Below are 21374 nucleotides of genomic sequence, written 5' to 3'. Positions count from 1 at the left end.
GATTCTGGCCAGAAAAACCTTTTGTGCTTTTTCAAAGGAGTGCGTTAGGCTCAGAATGCAGGGATTAGGAATGCGTTACGCTCAGACTGTTCCTGATTTTCTGTTCCTAATATACTACAGGCAGTTCATTCAGTTAGCTGCAGTATATTCAGTATACTTAAGTGTAAGTGAATAATTGCGCTGATATTAACCTCTCGTTATTGCACCTTGGTGTATAACTCGATGAGTGATAAAAAAATAATAAATATACTCAGTATGAATAAATCCCTGGTCATACACCCATATAAAACACCTGTGAAATATGGTACCACAATATTCCTAAATAAAATTGCCAAAATAATATATATAACTTAAGTGCGCCAACAATAAATAATCAATAAATATCCAAAAGTTCATAAATTAATTCAAAATCAGTGAGTTCAGTGCCGAGTCTCCTGTGAGATAAAATAGTAGCAAGTTCACTGTCACTATCACCACTCCGTCACCGGTGGCGTTTATTCTGATTTTCCGCTCATTTCCATGACATAAAAAATTAAGAAAACAAATCCATTGTGCAAAGATCTCAGCAGAATGTTACTGAATGCTAGGATACTTAGTTTTACTCACATATCCCCACTCACAAGATCGCATAAAGATTACAATGATCAGCTGCATAGAGCTCTGCACTACGGGCTCCTCATCCACCACCAGTGCTCACACACAGCCACCTGGGAGGTGGCTCCTGTGACGTTTCCAGCAGTGGCTGTGTGTGAGCACTGGCGGTGGATGAGGAGCCCGTAGCACAGAGCTCTATGCAGCTGATCATTGTAATCTTTATGCGATCTTGTGAGTGGGGATATGTGAGTAAAACTAAGTATCCTAGCATTCCGTACAGGGGCGTAACTAGAAATAGCAGGGCCCCATAGCAAAATGTTGTATGGGGCCTCCCTGCAAACAGCCCCCCCACAGCTGCCCTAGTGTCAATGCAGCGTGACCTGTGCCACATACAGCGTGACCTGTGCCCAATGCAGCGTGACCTGTGTCCAATACAGCGTGACCTGTGCCCAATACAGCGTGACCTGTGCCCAATACAGCGTGACCTGTGCCCAATACAGCGTGACCTGTGCCCAATACAGCGTGACCTGTGCCCAAAACAGCCTGGTCTGCCTGTGCCCCATACAGCCTCACCTATGCAGAGGAAGAGGCAAGCCACCCGGATCAGCAGAGAGCGGGATTGCCCGCTGTAATAGCTTTCATTTGAATTTCCTGTCTTCCCGGGGCTCATCGTCACATAGCCCCACCTCTTGGCCCGACGCCTTTGATGACGTCACATGTCCCGCATTGGATCGGCGTTCTGTCTATCAAAGGCACCGGGCCAAAAGGTGGAGCTATGTGACGTGAGCCCCGGGAACACTGGAAGTTATAATGAAAGCTCTTACATCGGGCAATTCAGCTCTCTGCTGATACGGACACCTCACCTCTTCCTTTCCTCTCTCTTCCCCTGGCTGGGAGACTGTGCCGGCGGTGCTCTTATCCTCACTGGGCCCCACTCGGCTGTGGGCTCCATAGCGCCCGCATGGGTCGCTATGGTGGTAGTTACACCCCTGATTCAGTAACATTCTGCTGAGATCTTTGCGCAATGGATTTGTTTTCTTTATTTTTTATGTCATGGAAATGAGCGGAAAATCAGAATAAACGCCACCGGTGACGGAGTGGTGATAGTGACAGTGAACTTGCTACTATTTTATCTCACAGGAGACTCGGCACTGAACTCACTAATTTTGAATTAATTTATGAACTTTTGGATATTTATTGATTATTTATTGTTGGCGCACTTAAGTTATATATATTATTTTGGCAATTTTATTTAGGAATATTGTGGTACCATATTTCACAGGTGTTTTATATGGGTGTATGACCAGGGATTTATTCTGAGTATATTTATTATTTTTTTATCACTCATCGAGTTATACACCAAGGTGCAATAATGAGAGTTTAATATCAGCGCAATTATTCACTTACACCTAATTATTCATTTGTAACATACTAATTAATTGCAGCTATATTATTTGGATATCTCTTATTAATCACACAATTTTTTGTTTAATTTATCCACGTCAGCGCTTTAGTAGTTTCATAATCATTTCTATATATATTCAGTATACTGTATCCAGTTCAGCTAGATCATGCTGCAGACCGTTCCTGTTGTTCTGTTCCTAATATACTACAGGCAGGCAGTTCATTCAGTTAGCTGCAGTATATTCAGTACTGTATCCTGTGCAGCTAAATCTCACTGCAGACCATTCCTGTTGTTCTCTTTCTAATATACTACAGGCAGGCAGTTCATTCAGTTAGCTGCAGTATATTCAGTATATATATATATATATATATATATATATATATATATATATATACATCCCAGCTTTTTGCAGCTACATCTCACTGCAGGCTATTCCTGGTGTATAGCTCCCCGGCCGCCCTTGTAACACGGCTACATATTTATTCATTGTTAATTCAACATTGGACTTACGACCTTATTTGCATGTGTAAAAACGCCCGGCTGCCTTTGTAACACGTGCACATAGATGCTGGCCGCCCCTGTAACAAATGTGTATAAACGCCTGGCCGCCCTTGTAACACGGCTGTAGATTTATTCATTGTCAACTCAACATTAGACTTGCGACCCTATTTGCATGTGTGCAAATGCCCGGCCGCCTTTGTAACACATGCATATAGACACCCGGCCGACCATGTAACACACCTGTATATTGATTCAATGTCAACCTTACGTTTGTATATTTATTTATTATTGTTAATTTAACCACTGCCATCTGTGCCCTGTACCCCTGTGTCAAATTCCTTCAGGACTTAATTGTATATAGCACTGACGTTAATGATTCATTTTGCGAGTGCACGGTCGTCTTGGCCGTCCTCGTAATACATCTGTCACTTCCCTTATCATTGTGTATTCAACATCTGCCCACACTCCTCCCCTTGCTCCTCCCCCTCACCATTCATAAGCCAGCTTGAGGAGTATGGGCGTAGGTCTGACGAAGGAACCGCACATGCTCCAAAACGCGTTACCGCCCCCTTCTCTACACTGACACCACCAGCCTTGTGTGTCCTGTAGTGAATACCGGCTTCCCTGCTGCCTCCTCTTTCCAACACGCATGAGAACACTTTACAGCTGCTGGATGGCTCTACACTGCTCTCTACCTCCATGCTGAGGATGGACACATGCCACAGATGAGGACTCCTGATTTTATCATGTCTTTTAACACTCAACAATCTTGTAAGTGATTTTAACCCTTTGTGCAAATTTTTTTCGCATACTGCACTTAGAGGCGCCTTTCTTTTCCTTTTTTAGGCCATTCCAGGTGTACCTATTCAAATACATTACAAATACATCAAATACAGTATGTTTGGAAGGCAACAAGGAGAGGCAGACGCTCACAGGCCACTAAAAGAGGGCAAGCAGGCTCTGTGTCTACAGCCAACATTGCTGGTTGTGGACACGGTGCATCCTCAGCACGTGGCCTGGGGCACGCTTGTCCTTTTTTCCGGCAGCTGACCGTGTTGAGCCAAAACATGCAGAAGAGTTTGTAGAGTGGATGACCAAGCCATCCTCATCCCGCTCATCCTCTGTCACCCAGGCTCAGAGTACTTTGGCTGCCAATGCAGCTGCCAAAGCGGCCTCTTCAATCGGCTCAATGTCATCAGTCACTCCTTCCCTAGCCCCACCATCATGCCCTGAGGAGTCTCCCGAACTGTTCAACCACAGTGTTGGGTACATGCTGCAGGAGGATGCACAGCGTTTTGAAGGCTCCGATGATGGTACCCAAATTGAGGAAGGCAGTAACGTGAGCCCAGAGAGAGGGGGTGCCCAAGAAGGACAATAAACTGGCAGTCATGTTCCCCCAGCTGCAGCATACTGCCAGGTTTGCTCCAGTGACGAGGAGGGAGGGCATGATGATGTCACTGACTCTACGTGGGTGCCTGATAGGAGAGGGGAGGAGGAGGAGGAGGAGGCACATCTCCAACAAGGCAGGATGCCCTTCAGGGGCCAGCTTAAGGGCAGCCAACCATCTGCATCACACCGCAGAGCTCCGCATGTGCAGGGCGCTGCTGACTCCGCACGTTTTTCTAAAAGTTTTTTGGTGTGGGCCTTTTTTGAGACATGTGCAGCACGCTGTTTGCAACATATGTCTGAAGCGTATCAAGCGTGGCCAAAACAGCAGCCGCTTGGGCACCACATGCTTGACCAGACATATGTCAAACTCCCATGCAGTCCATTGGTAAGCGTTCTTAAAAGACCCACAGCAAAGAACAAGGCGGACCTCTCCTTGCTCCTCATCAGCTGGGATCTCCAATCCCATTATACCTTCAGTTCTCTCAGAAATCTGCACTGAGACGAGTGAAGGTGTAGAATTAAGTGTGCCAAGTACTTGCGGGCAATCTGCTATCGCTACACCAACGTCCGATTGTAGCAGGCAAATTTCCCTACCCCAGTTGCTAAACCGGCGAAAGAAATTTGGTCCCAGCCATCCACGTGCCCAGCGGCTGAATGCTAGCTTGACTAAATTGCTAGCACTCCAACTGCTGCCTTTTCAGCTGGTAGACTCTGCCTCCTTTCGTGAATTTGTGGAATGTGCGGTACCTCAGTGGCAAGTTCCCAAATGCCACTATTTTTCATGAAAGGCGATTCCAGCTCTCTACCGGCATGTGGAAGGCAATGTCTTGGCCTTGCTGGACAGGGCCATCAGCGGTAAGGTGCATATTACCGCTGACTCATAGTCCAGCAGGCATGGACAGGGAGGTTACCTATCTTTCACAGTGCACTGGGTGACCCTGCTGGCAGCTGGGAAGGATGCAGGACAGAGGTCAGTATTGTTGGAGCTTGTTCCACCACCATGCCTCCAAAATGCTACTAGTGGTGATTCTGACACACCTCTCTCCTCCACCCCCTCCTCTTCTTCTTCCTCCATGGTCTCTTCCTCTATAGATTTGTCTTCGGAACCAGCGGTGCTCCGTAGGCATTCAAGGGGCTACGCAAGCACTCAGGCAAAAAGATGCCATGCGGTGCTTGAGCTGGTGTGCTTAGGGGACAGGAGCCACACTGGGACAGAGATTCTGTCAGCTCTGAAGGGGCAGGCTCAGAGGTGGTTGACGCCATGCCAGCTTCAGGCAGGAATGGTGGTTTGCGACAATGGCACCAACCTCCTCTCTGCCCTCAGACAGGGACACTTCAACCATGTTCCCTGTTTGGCTCATGTCCTTAATTTGGTGGTGCAGCGGTTCTTGTGCAGGTACCTGGGCTTACAGGATCTCCTGAGGCAGGCCAGGAAAGTCTGTGTGCATTTCCACCGGTCATATAATGCCAGTGCTCGGCTAGCTGACCTCCAAATGGGAATACAACCTGCCCAAGAACCGCCTAATCTGTGACATGCTGACCAGATGGAACTCAACATTGGCCATGCTGCAGTGGCTGCACACGCAGCAGAGGGCCATCAAAGAGTACCTGTGCGACTATGGCACCAGGACAGGACAGGGTCAGGGGAGCTTGGCTTTTTTTCGCAACGCCAGTGGCTCATGATCAAGGATGCATGCACCATCCTGTCACCATTTGAGGAGGCCACGAGGACGGTGAGCAGTGACAGTGCATGCATCAGTGAACTGTCCCTCTTCTCTACCTGTTGGAGCACACGCTGCGTGGAATAATGGACAGGGCACTTAAGGCAGAAGGGAGGAAGAGGAGGACTTCCTTACCTCTGAAGGCCCCCTTTATCCAGGCAGTGTTCCTGTAAGCCCGCCGATCACACAGGAAGAGGAGGAGAATTGTGTTAGCATAGAGGTGGAGCCTAGCACTCAGCATCAGCAGCAGTCTTCAAGGGATCGTTTCCAGTCCCCAGAAACCCATGGACTTGTACGTGGCTGGGAGGAGGTGGCTGCGGATCATGTCGTCCTTAGTGACCCAGAGGACTCCGGACCGAATGCCTCAGCAAACCTACACTGCATGATTGCCCTGATCCTTCAAAGCCTGCGAAAGGACCCTCGGATTCGTGGTATCAAGCAGAGGGATCAGTACTGGCTGGCATCCCTCCTTGATCCACGTTACAAGGGTAAGGTTTCGGAACTTATCCAGCCATCGCAGAGGGAGCAGAGGATGAAACATCTTTTTAGAGGCCTTGCAGAAAGGTTTGTGCAACACGTTTCCAGAGCCTGGGAGGTTACAAATTCCTGGTCCTGGACAACATGATGCTGAGGCTACGGTCAGTCACAGAAGGAGTGGTGGAGAAGGTGGCTGTCTGACAGTATTTTTTAGTCCGCAGGCTCAAGGTCTGATTGATTCCAGCAACCATCGCCAGTGTCTGATTTACATGGTGCAGGAATACCTAGGGGCAAGATCAGACTTGGAGACTTTTCCAACCGAAAATCCTCTGGGTTACTGGGTCTTGAGGATGGATCACTGGCCAGAGCTTGCACAGTATGCAATTGAGCTATTGGCCTGTCCTGCATCCAGCGTTCTTTCGGAAAGCACATTCAGTGCTGCTGCAGGCATTGTAACCGGTCACAGAGTGCGCCTGTCTACCGACTCGGCTCACCTTCATAAAAATGAATCAGTATTGGATCACCAGCTACCAAGCACCTGATGCTGATGTAACTGAATCATTTTTTTATGAATGTGAGATCCCTTGAAGACTGCCTATGCTGATGCTGAGTGACTATCCTGTTATGTTTAGTGACTATCCTATTCCTCCCCAATGTTCATGTTGATAGCTTGTAAGAACATTTTTGGTTCTGGGCACCACCACCAGTGGCTAAGGCCCAATTTTTCTGCCCCTGTTTAACAGGGGCATGTAATTACAATTGTTGCTGTAATATTTTGCAGCAGGGCTTGTCCCTGCGCTCAACTAGAGTATCTGTGAGGGGTTGCAGTGTCGTGGCATCAGCACCAGTGCCTAAAGCCCAATTTTTCTGCCCCTGTTCAACAGGGGCGTATAATTACAATTTTTGCTGTAATATTTTGCAGCAGGGCTTGTTTCTGCGCTAAACTAGAGTATCTGTGAGGGGTTGCAGTGTTGTGGCACCACCACCAGTGCCTAAGGCCCAATTTTTCTGCCCCTCTTCAACAGGGGCGCGTAATTACAATTTTTGCTGTAATATTTTGCAGCAGGGCTTGTTCCTGCGCTCAACTAAAGTATCTGTGAGGGGTTGCAGTGTTGTGGCAACACCACCAGTGCCTAAGGCCCAATTTTTCTGCCCCTGTTCAACAGGGGCGCGTAATTACAATTTTTGATCTAATATTTCACAGCAGGGCCCGTTCCTGCGCCCACCAAGAGTAACTGTGAGGGCTTACAGTGTTGTGGCAACACCACCACACCACCATCAAAGGCTCAATTTGTCTGCCCCTGTTCAACAGGGGCATGTAATTACAATTCTTGATATAATATTTCACAGCAGGGTCCATTCCAGCGCCCACCAAGCGTAACTGTGAGGGCCTACAGTGTTCTGGTACCACCAACACCTAAGGCCCAAATTTCTGCAGAGTATATAGGGCAGGCCCCTACTTTCAAACATCCGACTTACAAATGACTCCTACTTACAAATGGAGGGAGACAACAAGAAGTGAGAGGAAATCTACCCCTAGGAAGGGAAATTCTCTCCTGTAAGAGTTAATATGGGAAACAGGTGTCTCCTCCACTGATGCTTTATCACCAATCCTTGTTTCCCTAAAAACCCCAAATTTTCAAACTCCAATTGTCATTGCGACAGAAAGTGAGGTGAAATCTTCTGAATAGGGGCACAGACAGCAAAACAAATGTTACAGGGGGGATAACCCTTCCCTATGTTTTCCAAAAGGCTTAAAAATAGATTTTTTTGGTTGGAGCTACACTTACAAAATGTACCTGTTCCAAATTACAAACAGATTTAACTTAAGAACAAACCTACAGTCCCTGTCTTTCTTGGGACCGCCTGTATACTGCTGTTCAGAGTATATAGGGCCTGGGGGCCCCACACCTTTTCTTTTTTTAATTTGGGTGTGGGGTTCCCCTTAATATCCATACAAGACCCAAAGGGCCTGGTAATGGGCTGGGCGGTTACCCATGCCGTTTTTCTCAATAATTTTCATCCATATTGCCGGGACCCGACATTACATTACAGCCGCAAGCAGTTTTAAATGACTTTTATTCCTTTAGAAATGACATTTTGTGCAGGGACTGTTCTAAACACGGGAAACAAGCGTCACTTTACAGGCATACTATAGACACCCCCCAGGTACGATATTTAAAGGAATATTTCACTTTTATTTTTTCACTTTAAGCATCATTAAAATCACTGCTTCCGAAAAAACGGACGTTTTTAAAAAAAATTTTTTGCATTGATAGATGTCCCCTGGGGTAGGACCCGGGTCCCCAAACCCTTTTTAGGACAATACCTTGCATATTAGCCTTTAAAATTCACACTTTTGATTTCTCACGTTCGAGTCCCATAGACTTTAATGGTGTTCCAAAGTTCATGCGAACTTTCGGTCCGTTAGCTTGTTCTGGGTGCGAACCGGGGGGGGTGTTCAGCTCATCCCTACTGACAAGCAAGTGAACAAAAGCTCTGACTCAACCTTATTGAATGATTAGAATCAGAAGACTGATTCACACAGAAGGTTGGCAGGTCCTCCTGGAGACGTTTACTTTGATTTAGTTCATTGGCTCAGAGCACAAGCCTATTGTTGTCAGACCACAATTTGTCAGATTAGCCAGCGTCATGAATTTTGGTGACACACAAACAGCTGTGTAAGGCTGGGTTCACACTTGTGCCATGCGGGAACCCTACGATTCCACTGCGGGTTCCCGCATCACACCTGACTCGCACGGCAGTTCACATTGACATATGCGAACTGCTGGGGAGTGTCAATACATTGTTAATGACACCCCCATTTCAGCTCGCATGTTGCACTGTGAACTGTCAGTTCGGACATGAATCGGATTGCATAGGTGTGAACACCCATGCGATCCAATTCTGGTGCGGACCAAAAAAAGGGTCCTGTGCGAGTTTAGTCCAAATGCGATACCATTTCAGCCATACTATCTGTATGGCTAAAATCGCATTGCATTGACATCGCATGTGATTTGCAGTGCGGTGCAAATCACATGCAATTTTGCACCACACATTAGTGTGAACCGGCCCTGAGCCTAGGTTTCCACAAATCTGATGTCTAGCAATGTTTTTTTTTTTTAAAGGTAAATTTTTATTTGGTTTTGTTGTACAGAACAGACATACAAACACACAAAAAAAAAAAAAAAAAAAAAAAAAAAAAACCCCACACATTTCGAGCAAACATTGCTCATTGTAATACAGAGTATAAGACAATGGTATATATTTGGCATACATGTTTTCATTTTGTACATTTGCATATGGCTATTCAGTGTTCATCAAACTTGGTATCATTGACTGGAGCTTTTTTATTAGCTTTGTATGGTAGGTGTAATAGTGTTTTTGGAGCTAGTCCACAGACCCCATATTTTGTGAAATTTTTTTGGGCATCCTCTGGCTTCGTATGTTAATTTGTATAATGGTATAGCCTGATTAACCATGTTCAGCCAGAATGCTATTGTAGGTGGAGATTGTGATTTCCAATGAATAGTAATAGATTTTTTGGCATAAAATAATACAATTCTCAGGAAAGTTTGCTTGTTTTTAGGTATACTCTCATCGTCCACATATCCTAGTAGGCATCTCAGGGGATTGCAGATATTAGGCAGCTGGGTCAGGGAACTGATAAAAGCAGTAACCCCTGACCAGAACTGCCTGATCTCGGTGCACTCCCACATCAAGTGGAAGAAGGTGGCCTCTACAATGCTGCATCTGGAGCACATTGCCGATGGTAGTTTTCTGAGTTTAAATAATAAGGATGGCGTAAAGTATGCTCTGTATAATAGTTTGGTTTGTATGACCCTGTCCCTGGAGGAGATGACAGAGGGGACCTGGAGGGGAAGTATGTCCTGCCAGATATCCTCCGTCAGCTCAGGGATATCAGCTTTCCACTTGGTGAGCGTGTTGCTGAGTCTGTGCGTTGTGGTGTGCAATAGAGTCTTATAGTATGTGGAGATCAGTTTGTCATGGGAAGGATCTATTAGTAATTGCTCTAGCGGAGATAATCGGACAGTTATATTGTGCAACCCAAACTGGGTGGTTGCTGTGTGGCGTATTTGTAAGTAATGAAAATAGGCTGTGCGTGGCAGCTGGTGGTCCTGGCGAAATTCCTCAAATGACTTAAACGTATTATTTGAGAATAAATGCGTTATGGTTTTTACCCCTTTTTTTGACCAATATTCCCCATCTGTCCTACGGGCGAATTCCTGTAAATTTGGGTTCCCCCATAAGGGAGTATTTGGAGAATAGGTACGGCGTTCAGTATCCGGCAGCATTCTAGTTAGTTTGAGAATCCGTAGAGTCATTTCGAGGATTTTAGTGCTTTCCCTCCCTCTAAGAGATAGACGGTGTACCAGATATTGCAGGGATTCGTACGAAGTGAGTATGGCTGCTTCTAGTGACGTAGCCGCATTGTTGGCTTCAGGGAAGAACCACCAATGGGCATGAACTAGTTGTGTGGCTATGTAGTATGTCTGAAGACATGGTAGCGCCAATCCTCCCTCCAACACCGGCAGTTGAAGAGTATTTTTTGCAATTCTCACTGCTCCCCCCTTCCAAATGAAGGCAATAAGAATAGAGTCAATCTCCTGAAATTTAGTTTTGGTGATATATACTGGTGAATTGCATAGGAGGTATAGGAAACGTGGGAGGAATATCATTTTAAAGATATTTATCCTACCTAATATCGTTAAGGGAAGATTGGTCCATGTCTTCAGTGTGGTCTTCATTCTGTTAATAAGTGGGTCTAGATTATATTTGCTATAGCAGGACAGAGGATGTTGGATTATGACCCCCAGGTATCTGAAAGAGTCAACTATTTGTAACGGGCAAGAGGAAGGGGGCGTAAACACCGTTTCCTGATCTATTTTAAACATAAGGGATTTGTCCCAGTTGACTTGAAACCCTGAGAAGAGGCCGAACTGTCGAATAATTTCCAGCAGGGTTGGGAGAGACGATTGGGGGTCCGCCAAATATATTAACATGTCGTCAGCGTATAGAGATACTTTCTCTTCTAGGCCCCCAATCATCAGTCCCTTTATTTCCCCACTGGATCTTATCAGTGCCGCCAGAGGTTCTATCGCAATTGCAAATAGCAACGGCGACAGGGGGCAGCCCTGCCTAGTACCCCTTTTAATCAGGAATGGATCGGTTACTGATGTATTTATCCGCAGCCTAGCAGTAGGCTGCGAGTATAAAAGTTGAACCCACTTGATAAAGGTATTTCCAAACCCAAATTTCGCCAGCCCTCCAGCAGATAAGGCCATTCGACCGAGTCAAATGCCTTGTGCGCATCTAAGGCCAGCACCGCTCTATTCCCCACGACATCATGGGTGGCCTGCAAGTTTGTGAACAGTCTCCGTAAATTTATGGATGTTGATCGTCCTGGAATGAATCCAGTCTGATCCGCCCCAATAATAGTGGTGATAACTAAGTTTAATCTCCGGGCGAGCACTTTGGCTAGAATCTTGACATCTGAGTTAGTGATATTGGTCTATATGACTCACATAATAGGTGATCTTTATGAGGTTTGGGAATGAGGACAATCAATGCTTCTGAGATGTCTAGCAATGTTAACTGTGAAGTTGGCCCATCAGAATGCAGTTCACATGCACAAAAACACGCTTTTCATTTAGGCTCCGTTTCCACTTGTGCAACTTGTCCTGAGTGCAAAGTTGCATGACAAGTTGTACCCGATGATTTCCAATGAGTACCGTTCATATCTGTGCCACTTCAAGTCACAGCGAATTCAAAGTAGTCCCTGCACTACTTTGGTCCCACTTTGAGGTGACTTGAGGTCCATAGACCTCCAGAATACATAGGCATTGCTTCAAGTCGCTGCAAAATCGCGGCAAAAAATTGCGGCAGAATCATGCGACTTTCAGGCTTTTCAGGCTAACGCAGCCTGAAAGTTGCATGGTTCTGCCGCAATTTTGATGCCCATGTATTCTGGAGGTCTATCGACCTCAAGTTGCATCAAAGTGGGACCAAAGTGGTGCAAGGACTACTTTGAAGTCGCTGTAACTTGAAGTCGCACAGATATGAAGGGTACTCATTGGAAATCATCGGGTACAACTTGTCATGCAACTTTGCAGTCCCAAGTCGCAGGACAAGTTGCACAAGTGGAAACGGAGCCTAAATGAAAAGCGTTTTTTTGTGCATGTGGACCTCATTCTGATGGGCCAACATCACAGTTAACATTGTCAGCCATCAGATTTGTCTGTAGTCTTTACAGCGCAGGAATAATGATCAGATTTTACTACCGCGGGTGGGTGGAGTACCCATGGTAGTAAAATCCAATCGTTAAGGCTCCTTTCACACTTGTGCGACTTGAAAGTCACATGATTTTGCCATGATTTTTGCCGCGACTTGAAGCAATGTCTGTATAATCTAGAGGTCTCTGCCTCAAGTCGCATTAAAGTAGGACAAGGGTACAGGGACTACTTTGAAGTCACACAGATATGAATTGAACTCATTGGAAATCATGGGGTATGACTTGTCATGCGACTTTGCAGTCTCAAGTCGCAGGACAAGTCGCACGAGTGTGAAGGGGCCTCAGGCTGTCTGTACCACCTTATTACTGCTGCTACCTGATCATATGATTCTTTGACTTGGTGTACTGGGTACTCCTGACTCCAGAACTGGATACAAACTTAAAACAGTTCTCAGTGTCAGTGTGCTGTGATTGGGCTGATTGGTTGCAGGGAGGGGCAGTGTGCTGTGATTGGGCTGATTGGTTGCAGGGAGGGGCAGTGTGCTGTGATTGGGCTGGTTGGTTGCAAGGAGGGTCAGTGTGCTGTGATTGGGCTGATTGGTTGCAGGGAGGGGCAGTGTACTGTGATTGGGCTGATTGGTTGCAGGGAGGGGCAGTGTGCTGTGATTGGGCTGATTGGTTGCAGCCAGGGAGGGGCGGAGCTCTCACTCATATTACCAGGCCTGCTCTGCTATTCTATTGAGCGCATAGTGAACTGTTTCAAACGGATCAGTTCAGTCAGATGAATCGATTCATCCAGTTCACTGAAAAGAATCGATTCAAAAGAACGATTCGTTCATGAACTGGACATCACTAATCACGGTGCTGCTTACAGAGGCAGACACTCCATGTCCTCCCCACTAGGCTGCCCTCGGTGCATGCAGGGAGGGTTTTGCTCACATCTGCCCCCCCCCCCCGCGCTGCCCGATTGATCGCACTGAAGTTAGGAAGGAAGCCCTGCCCACAGAGAGGGCTCGGTGTGCCAGCTGTGGCATGCGTGCCATAGGTTTGCCATCACTGGCCTAGGGTGTCAAGAAATATAAATCTTGCTCTGAAGTACTTGAGAAATGAAGCAGCAAGTAGATAATTTACCTACCCATGTAAGTTCACAAATCAATTGCAGCTTTGTAGTAAACTGAAATGTTTATCTTGTCTTTCTATGTCCACATTGTAATAGAAAGACTCCAAAAATCATACAAAGGGAAAAAAACTAAAAACAGTTCAATGAAACACAGCCCAGCAAGTTTTATTTTTACTAAGACTGTAATTATCATTACTGTCTTGGCAATACAAATACATCTTCCGTTTATTGCCAGAAGTCTCTTGTTTCATAATGAATAACTGGGCTGTGTAATAAATTGGATCATAATTTGTGAACTAAAACTTTCTATATACAGACAAGTTTTCCTCCCTTCAAAATGAAAGATTTTATATTTAACCATTCTTCAAGCAGTTACTAGATTGCACATAATGGGGATGATTTATAGAAGAAGCAAAATATTCACTCCAGTCATCCAATCTTATGCAAGGGAAATGCCTTTCTTTTTAATTTCTCTGCAAATAATTGGTTATTTTAATTGAAAACATTTACCACAGAATACTGTACAAGCACTTCACATTTTTAAATCTAGTGCCTTACGATACATGTTTATTTAAATTAAACTGGCATCCCTTTGCAATGGACAGAAAATAATTGCCTAGTTGTGATTGCTGCAGTGAGCAGCTACAGACAAGCAGTGAAACCTGCCCATGATATATATATATATATATATATATATATATATATATATATATATATATATTGAATAAAAGAAGGCCAATATGGTGGTGGCCTGAATTTATGGGAGGAGCCCAGGGGGTACTTAAGCAGCCCACTTACCTGTATTCCTTGTCTGTTCCGGTGCACGATACGTCACATCACTGGGCCAGCTCTTCCCAGCTCACTTCGTAGTTCATTAGCCTGTGCATTCGATTACCAGTGTGTTGCGGCTTCTCCATTTGTGGTCTGTGTCGGCGGTTCTCGCTCGCTGTTGCAGGTAAGATTCAAACCTTTTTTTCGTATCATGCGCAGGGTTGCGATTCGTTATGTTTCATATCCCGCATCCCCTTTCGTAGTTAGCTGCCTCTGAGTCGTTGTCGATTATGTCCCGACATCATTCGGCATAGGACTAGTACATTCGTAGGTTCCCTCTGCCTTGTTTGTCATCCCATCTACAAACATACGATTTGTTCGTAGATCCAAGCCTCCGGGCCGCTGTCGGTCATTGTCCGACATCACTCGGCACAGGCTTTGCTGGTTGTAGGATTCACAGTCTATATGGTTGCCGCTTCACCCCTTTGGAGCTGAGCATGTATTAATTGCACGGGTTCTGTGGCTGATTGAGGTGGTAATTAGACTCACTTGTTGCCTTGTCTGCATTTTGATTAGCCTTGGGGGCTGTATGGTTGGTATGTGTTTGGTTTTGGAGTGGGGGGGGTTGGCACCCTAACACTCTATGACAGCCGATCCAAATCCCAGTCGTGTTGGCGTACCACATATGGAAGCAACCAAACGTTCTCAGATCACTCACACACACTTGTGCATTTATTCACAAACACACATGAGACTCCAGCTTCATAACTCTGACTCGAGTCGGCACGATTCGTTCATTTCCACATAAACACGATCATGACTCACGATTGCACACGGCAATGGCTCATCCCCACATGCTCCAGTTTCTCTGCTGTCCTTGTTTTCGCCTCCCTAATGAGGCTACTTTCTTGCAATTGTTGCAAGCACGTCTCCAGTGGAGCACCATATGGACACTCATTATCTCCAGTGGCACACAATTCGGCCACTCATTGTCTCCAGTGGCATACAACCCGGCCACTCATGCTTTTCTTGTCTGTTGTTTCTAGACATGTGCACACTGAAATATTTCGTTTTGGAATTTCGTTTTGTCCGAAAAATACATTTATTTAGTTACTCCCGAAATTCGTTTTTATTTATTTCGTTTTTCGTTAAAAATTGCATTTGTCCGAAAATCCAAATTAATTAAGGTTGAATCTGTCATTGAAGGCTTATGGTGTCTGTCGAATGTTTTGCTGCTTTGTCGAATCTTCGTCGTTCATGTTGAATGCATATAGTTCAAACAGAAAATGGACTGGTGATAGTGATCACTGATCAGACAGGTAACAAGATATAGAATCTATATAGAATCTCAATCTATAATTAATAATAAATTCCCCCCCCCCCCTCCCCCCCACAACACGGGCAGCCTCTGAGGCTTTTACAACACTAGCAATACTAGTATCACTATCAAGTTCACAACACTAACACAATAGCAGCAGATTATTATGAAAAAGTTAAGTTGAACTGTAGCTTGCTTCACTATTGTTCTGCTGCTGTGCTTATGCTTAATTGCTAAATAATTCAGGTTCTCTGACAAACGGACCAGCTAAGATTGACTGTCTTCTGAAATGGTTCAGTGTGTGTGTCTCTCTCTGCTAGCAAATCGTAAGTGAAAGTAAGTTGGCTGTACGTGTGTACTTAGTTCTAGCTATTTTACTGCTCCTCCTCTTTGGTTACAATCAGCCAATAACATTTATCATTATCATTATTTTTATTTTACTTCCCCCACCCAATTCCAGCAGCGATCTTTTCTCTCTATGTCGAATCTTTTCTCTCTGTGTAGAATAATCTTGGACTAATAGAGCTAAGGTTAGGCACATTCAACCACAGGTTCGATGGACACAGATTGTTATTGATAACATCATGTCGATCTCCTATCTATATCGAACTGTTGTCACAACGAAAATGAAAATAAAGCATTTGTTTATGTCGGATCTTTCGTTTTTCGGAATCTGCACTCTCGTTATCGTTTGTTAAAACGATAACGAAAATACCTGAAATTCGGACGAAAACAAATGCACATGTCTAGTTGTTTCTCCATTAGTTCAGTCGAGTTCAGGTCGTTCCACCCTGCACCAGGTTGGACGTCATTTTCTCAAAAAAAAAAAAAAAAAAGCTTTCTTGAAAAAAAAACCACACACAATAAGCATAGGGTCTGCATCTTCACCCAGGGGGCGTCAGTCATATGTGAGGGGATGGGTCAGGATTCATTCCATGCTAGGTTAAAACTTGGACTCTTATGTCACCTTTTCTACAGGTTCTCAGTCGACTAGGTTTCTCGGCCTCAACCAGGACTTCGCAAGTAGGGCGTTGAGTCAGGTGTGTAGTACACAGGTTCCACCCTCACATCACTTTGCAGAAACCTTTTCACTACGTGCACTTCACATACACGATTTGGACTGCTCATCAGGCGTTTGCTACTGTCACATGTTTCTTTGCTCAACATTCTGTTTTTGAAGGGTGACCCTTCACCTACGCAGGCAAGGCCACTAAACATTGGGCTTGTAGACAGTGCAAGCGTTAGCAGGCTGAACGTACGTCATGAACTACAGAACACAACATTCCTACTTAGCCCGTACCAGACTTCTCGCCCCAATACGCCCTGGGGCTCTAATCCACAGATTTGTGGTTAGCACAGATAAGGACCCGAGCATTGGTTACCTGGCAAGTCACCTCCTGGCACACCTCGGTTGCCACGCATTCTTTTGAGTTTTCTAAATTTCCACTCAACAGCATTCGATGCTTCAGAATGCAAAACGGCTTCTTCACTGTGCCTGTCGTTCTTTTTGCTATCTTTCTCGTTCCTTCTTACCTTCCGCCCCTCTGTCACCCTCCGTGGGTTCAGATCATGGCTGTGCTAACACCCTGAGGGGATGGACCATCCCCAAACTTGCTGTGGAACTGCGGCATAGAAGGCCTTGTCACAGTCAGCAGGTCAACTCTGCTCACCCACCATAGCCTGATTCGAATCCCGTCATATCTGCGACTCCGTAATTCGAATCTTTGGCACGATTCGATTCATCATGTCTTACACATATACCACAAGCTTCCGCAGCTCAGCCTCCCCCTTGAGGCACCTGCCACAAGCACCCAGTCGCTACTCACACCACTCATGCATACGTTCACGCTCACTCGCAACTCATACAATGCTTCGGTTCACATGTTCCATTCTCATTTTACAAACATACGATTACGGCAAACAACTAGCATGATAGTTAAGTATGCATCTGCATCTAGCCATACAGGCCATCATTAGCAGGTACAGGCTGTCAAAGGCGGACATTTTGGACACCTTAAAACCATTACCCGTCGAGCCATCCTTGTGACAGTGACATGGCATCTGACTCTCGACACGCGCTCCCGACAAATTGGCCCGGATCAGGTCGATCATTCATGCGTTCACCACTTTCACAAGGTTGTAACAAGAGACAGCTACAGTACCTGTTAGGGATGCTTAATTTTGCTATGAGGATTGTCCCTCAGGAGCGTTCCTTCATTTCACGCCTCCTGGTTTCCCTCTCTCAGGCAAAGCACCCCTGCCTGGAACACCTACTGCAGGTTTCTAGTCTTGTGCCCCTGGTCAGGGACAGGCGACATTAAGCACGTCCTGGCCTTCATGTCGTATTGTCACAGGCAGCTGACTTTGTCCCACAACACCATCAGGCTGTTCTTGGCTGGCATCCAACATTTCCTGTCCTTACAGGGCCCTGAAAAGCCTTCTTTGTTCACAGCTTACCCAGCTCAAATGCCACGTTCCAGGACATGTTGGCTATCCTGTCACGGTCCCCCTTCAGCTTACTGCCCAGCCTGGTCATCCAAGTGGCTATCTATCTGGCCTTCTACATTTTTTTTGTGGCTAGGCGAGTTTACCTACAGTGGCCCTGGTTGCCAGGTTCTACACAGGTGCTAACTGGCGCGCTTCCAAGACTATTTCGTTCTACACCTAGCAGTGTCCAAGACCCAACAGTCCAGCACCGGGGCTGACATCAAGTTGTTCCAGATCCACAACGATTGGTGCCCAGTAGCGGTCCTTGACCAGTTGTTGTCACACCTACCTAACCAGTCTAGCTCCAGCCTGTTATTGACTTTTCCTACCAGCCCCCTGAGTGCTAGCCAGTTCATTAGACATGTTTGTATCCTCCTGGCTAACCTAGGCCTCAACCCCAGCCAGTTTTTCGGGCACTCCTTTCGTATCGAAGCAGCCTCAGCCACCTCTGGAGACAGAGTACCGGACCACCTCATCAGAAGGTTGGGCAGGTGGAAGTCCGCCTGCTTTGCCCAGTACATTCCAAACCCTCAGGTTGAATTGTCGCAAGCCTTTACCAAGCTTGCTCAATAAATGTCACATGTCCAATAAAACATTTTTTCCCTATCCTGTTTTTTTTGTCCCCTTTTTTTGGCATACCGACCAGCTGACCAGGGCACACCTCAGGTCTGTGTTATGTTGAGAGTCTTGTTGAGAGTCTTGTGGCGTCTTTATGTGGTTCCATGTCTGTCTCGTTTGGAGGGCTCTGACTAATTATATATATATATATATATATATATATATATATATATATATATATATATATATATATATATATATATATATATATATACACACCAGTGTGCTCATAAGTTTACATGCCCTGGCAGAATTTAGGATTTCTTGGCCATTTTTCAGAGAATATGAATGATAACACAAAAACATTTCTTTCACTCATGGTTAGTGTTTGGCTAAAGCCATTTATTATCAACAAACACAAGTTGACACAAAGGGGTTTGAATGGCTTTTAAAGGCAAGCATCCTAACCTGTGATCTGTTTTCTTGTAATTAGTGTGTGTGTATAAAAGGTCAATGCGTTTCTGGACTCCTAACAGAAACGTGCATATTTTATCCAGTGCTGCACTGACGTTTCTGGATTCTGAGTCATGGGGAAAGCAAAAGAATTGTCAAAGGATCTGCGGGAAAAGGTAGTTGAACTGTATAAAACAGGAAAGAGATATAAAAAGATATCCAAGAAATTGAGAATGCCAATCAATGGTGTTTAAACTCAAATCAAGAAGTAGAAAATAAGGGGTTTGTCAGGGCTGGGCTTGAAAGAGCTGGCAATTAGCCGACAGCTGAGCCCAGCCCTGACAGGGTTCTGTTGAAACCAAACCATGGTCAGGTAGACCAACTAAAATTTCAGCCACAACTGCCAGGAAAATTGTTCGGGATGCAAAGAAAAACCCACAAATAACTTCAGGTGAAATACAGGACTCTCTGAAAACAATAAGGAGGAACTTGAAGAAAGATGGGCTGCATGGTCGAGTCGCCAGAAGAAAGCCATTACTACGCAAATGCCACAAGTATCCCGCTTACAATACACCAAAGAGCACAGAGACAAGCCTCAAACCTTCTGGCACAAAGTCATTTGGAGTGATGAGACCAAAATTGAGCTATTTGGCCACAACCATAAACGTTACATTTGGAGAGGAGTCAACAAAGGCCTATGATGAAAAGTACAGAGGTGGATCACTGATGATTTGGGGATGTGTGAGCTACAAAGGCACAGGAAATTTGGTCAAAATTGATGGCAAGATGAATGCAGAATGTTATCAAAAAATACTGAAGGAACATTTGCATTCATCAGCCAGGAAGCTGCACATAGGATGTACTTGGACATTCCAACATGACAATGATCCAAAACACAAGGCCAAGTCGACCTGTCATTGGCTACAGCAGAATAAAGTGAAGGTTCTGGAGTGGCCATCTCAGTCTCCTGACCTTAATATCATTGAGCCACTCTGGGGAGATCTCAATTGTGCAGTTCATGCAAGACAGCCCAAGAATTTACAGGAACTGGAGGCTTTTTGCCAAGAGAAATGGGCAGCTTTACCATCTGAGAAGATAAAGAGCCTCATCCGCAAATACCACAAAAAACTTCAAGCTGTCATTGATGTTAAAGGTGGCAATACACGGTATTAAGAACTGGGGTATGTAAACCTTTGATCAGGGTCATTTGGGTAGTTTCTGTTGCCATCATGATTTAAAAAGAGTAAACACAGTTGGCTGATAATAAATGGCTGCAACCAAACACTAACTATGAGTGAAAGAAACGTTTTTGTGTTATCATTCATATTCTCTGAAAAATGGCCAAGAGATCATAAATTCTGCCAGGGCATGTAAACTTATGAGCACAACTGTGTGTGTGTGTGTGTGTGTGTATGTATATATATATATATATATATATATATATATATATATATATATATATATAATATATATATATATACAGTCAGGTCGTCAGGTCCATAAATATTGGGACATCGACACAATTCTAATCTTTTTGGCTCTATACACCACAATGGATTTGAGATAAAACAAACAAGATGTGCTTTAACTGCAGACTTTCAGCTTTAATTTGAGGGTATTTAAATCCAAATCAGGTGAACGGTGTAGGAATTACAACAATTTGTATATGTGCCTCCCACTTTTTAAGGGACCAAAAGTAATGGGACAATTGGCTGCTCAGCTGTTCCATGGCCAGGTGTGTGTTATTCCCTCATTATCCCATTTACAAGGAGCAGATAAAAGGTCCAGAGTTAATTTCAAGTGTGCTATTTGCATTTGGAATCTCTTGCTGTCAACTCTCAATATGAGATCCAAAGAGCTGTCACTATCAGTGAAGCAAGCCATCATTAGGCTGAAAAAACAAAACAAACCCATCAGAGAGCTAGCAAAAACATTAGGTGTGGCCAAATCAACTGTTTGGAACATCCTTAAAAAGAAAAAATGCACCGGTGAGCTCAGCAACACCAAAAGACCCGGAAGACCACGGAAAACAACTGTGGTGGAAATAATTCTTTCCCTGGTGAAGAAAACACCCTTCACAACAGTTGGCCAGATCAAGAACACTCTCCAGGAGGTAGGTGTATGTGTGTCAAAGTCAACAGTCAAGAGAAGACTTAACCAAAGTGAATACAGAGGGTTCACCACAAGATGTAAACCATTGGTGAGCCTCAAAAACAGGAAGGCCAGATTAGAGTTTGCCAAACAACATCTAAAAAAGCCTTCACAGTTCTGGAACAACATCTTATGGACAGATGAGACCAAGATCAACTTGTACCAGAGTGATGAGA

At 45.0% G+C, this 21374-nt stretch overlaps 1 protein-coding gene across 1 annotated transcript in view; it reads right to left on the bottom strand.

Annotated features, from left to right (window-relative positions):
• COL6A6 (collagen type VI alpha 6 chain) overlaps positions 1–21374 on the bottom strand; it is a 418546-nt gene that overhangs the window by 154103 nt on the left and 243069 nt on the right. The window lies entirely within an intron of this gene.

This window comes from Aquarana catesbeiana, linkage group LG05, assembly GCF_042186555.1.
Source record: "Aquarana catesbeiana isolate 2022-GZ linkage group LG05, ASM4218655v1, whole genome shotgun sequence".
Taxonomy (NCBI): Eukaryota; Metazoa; Chordata; class Amphibia; order Anura; family Ranidae; genus Aquarana; species Aquarana catesbeiana.
The sequence above is the reverse complement of the archived record's forward strand: the minus strand, read 5'-3'. Positions and strand labels throughout refer to the sequence as shown.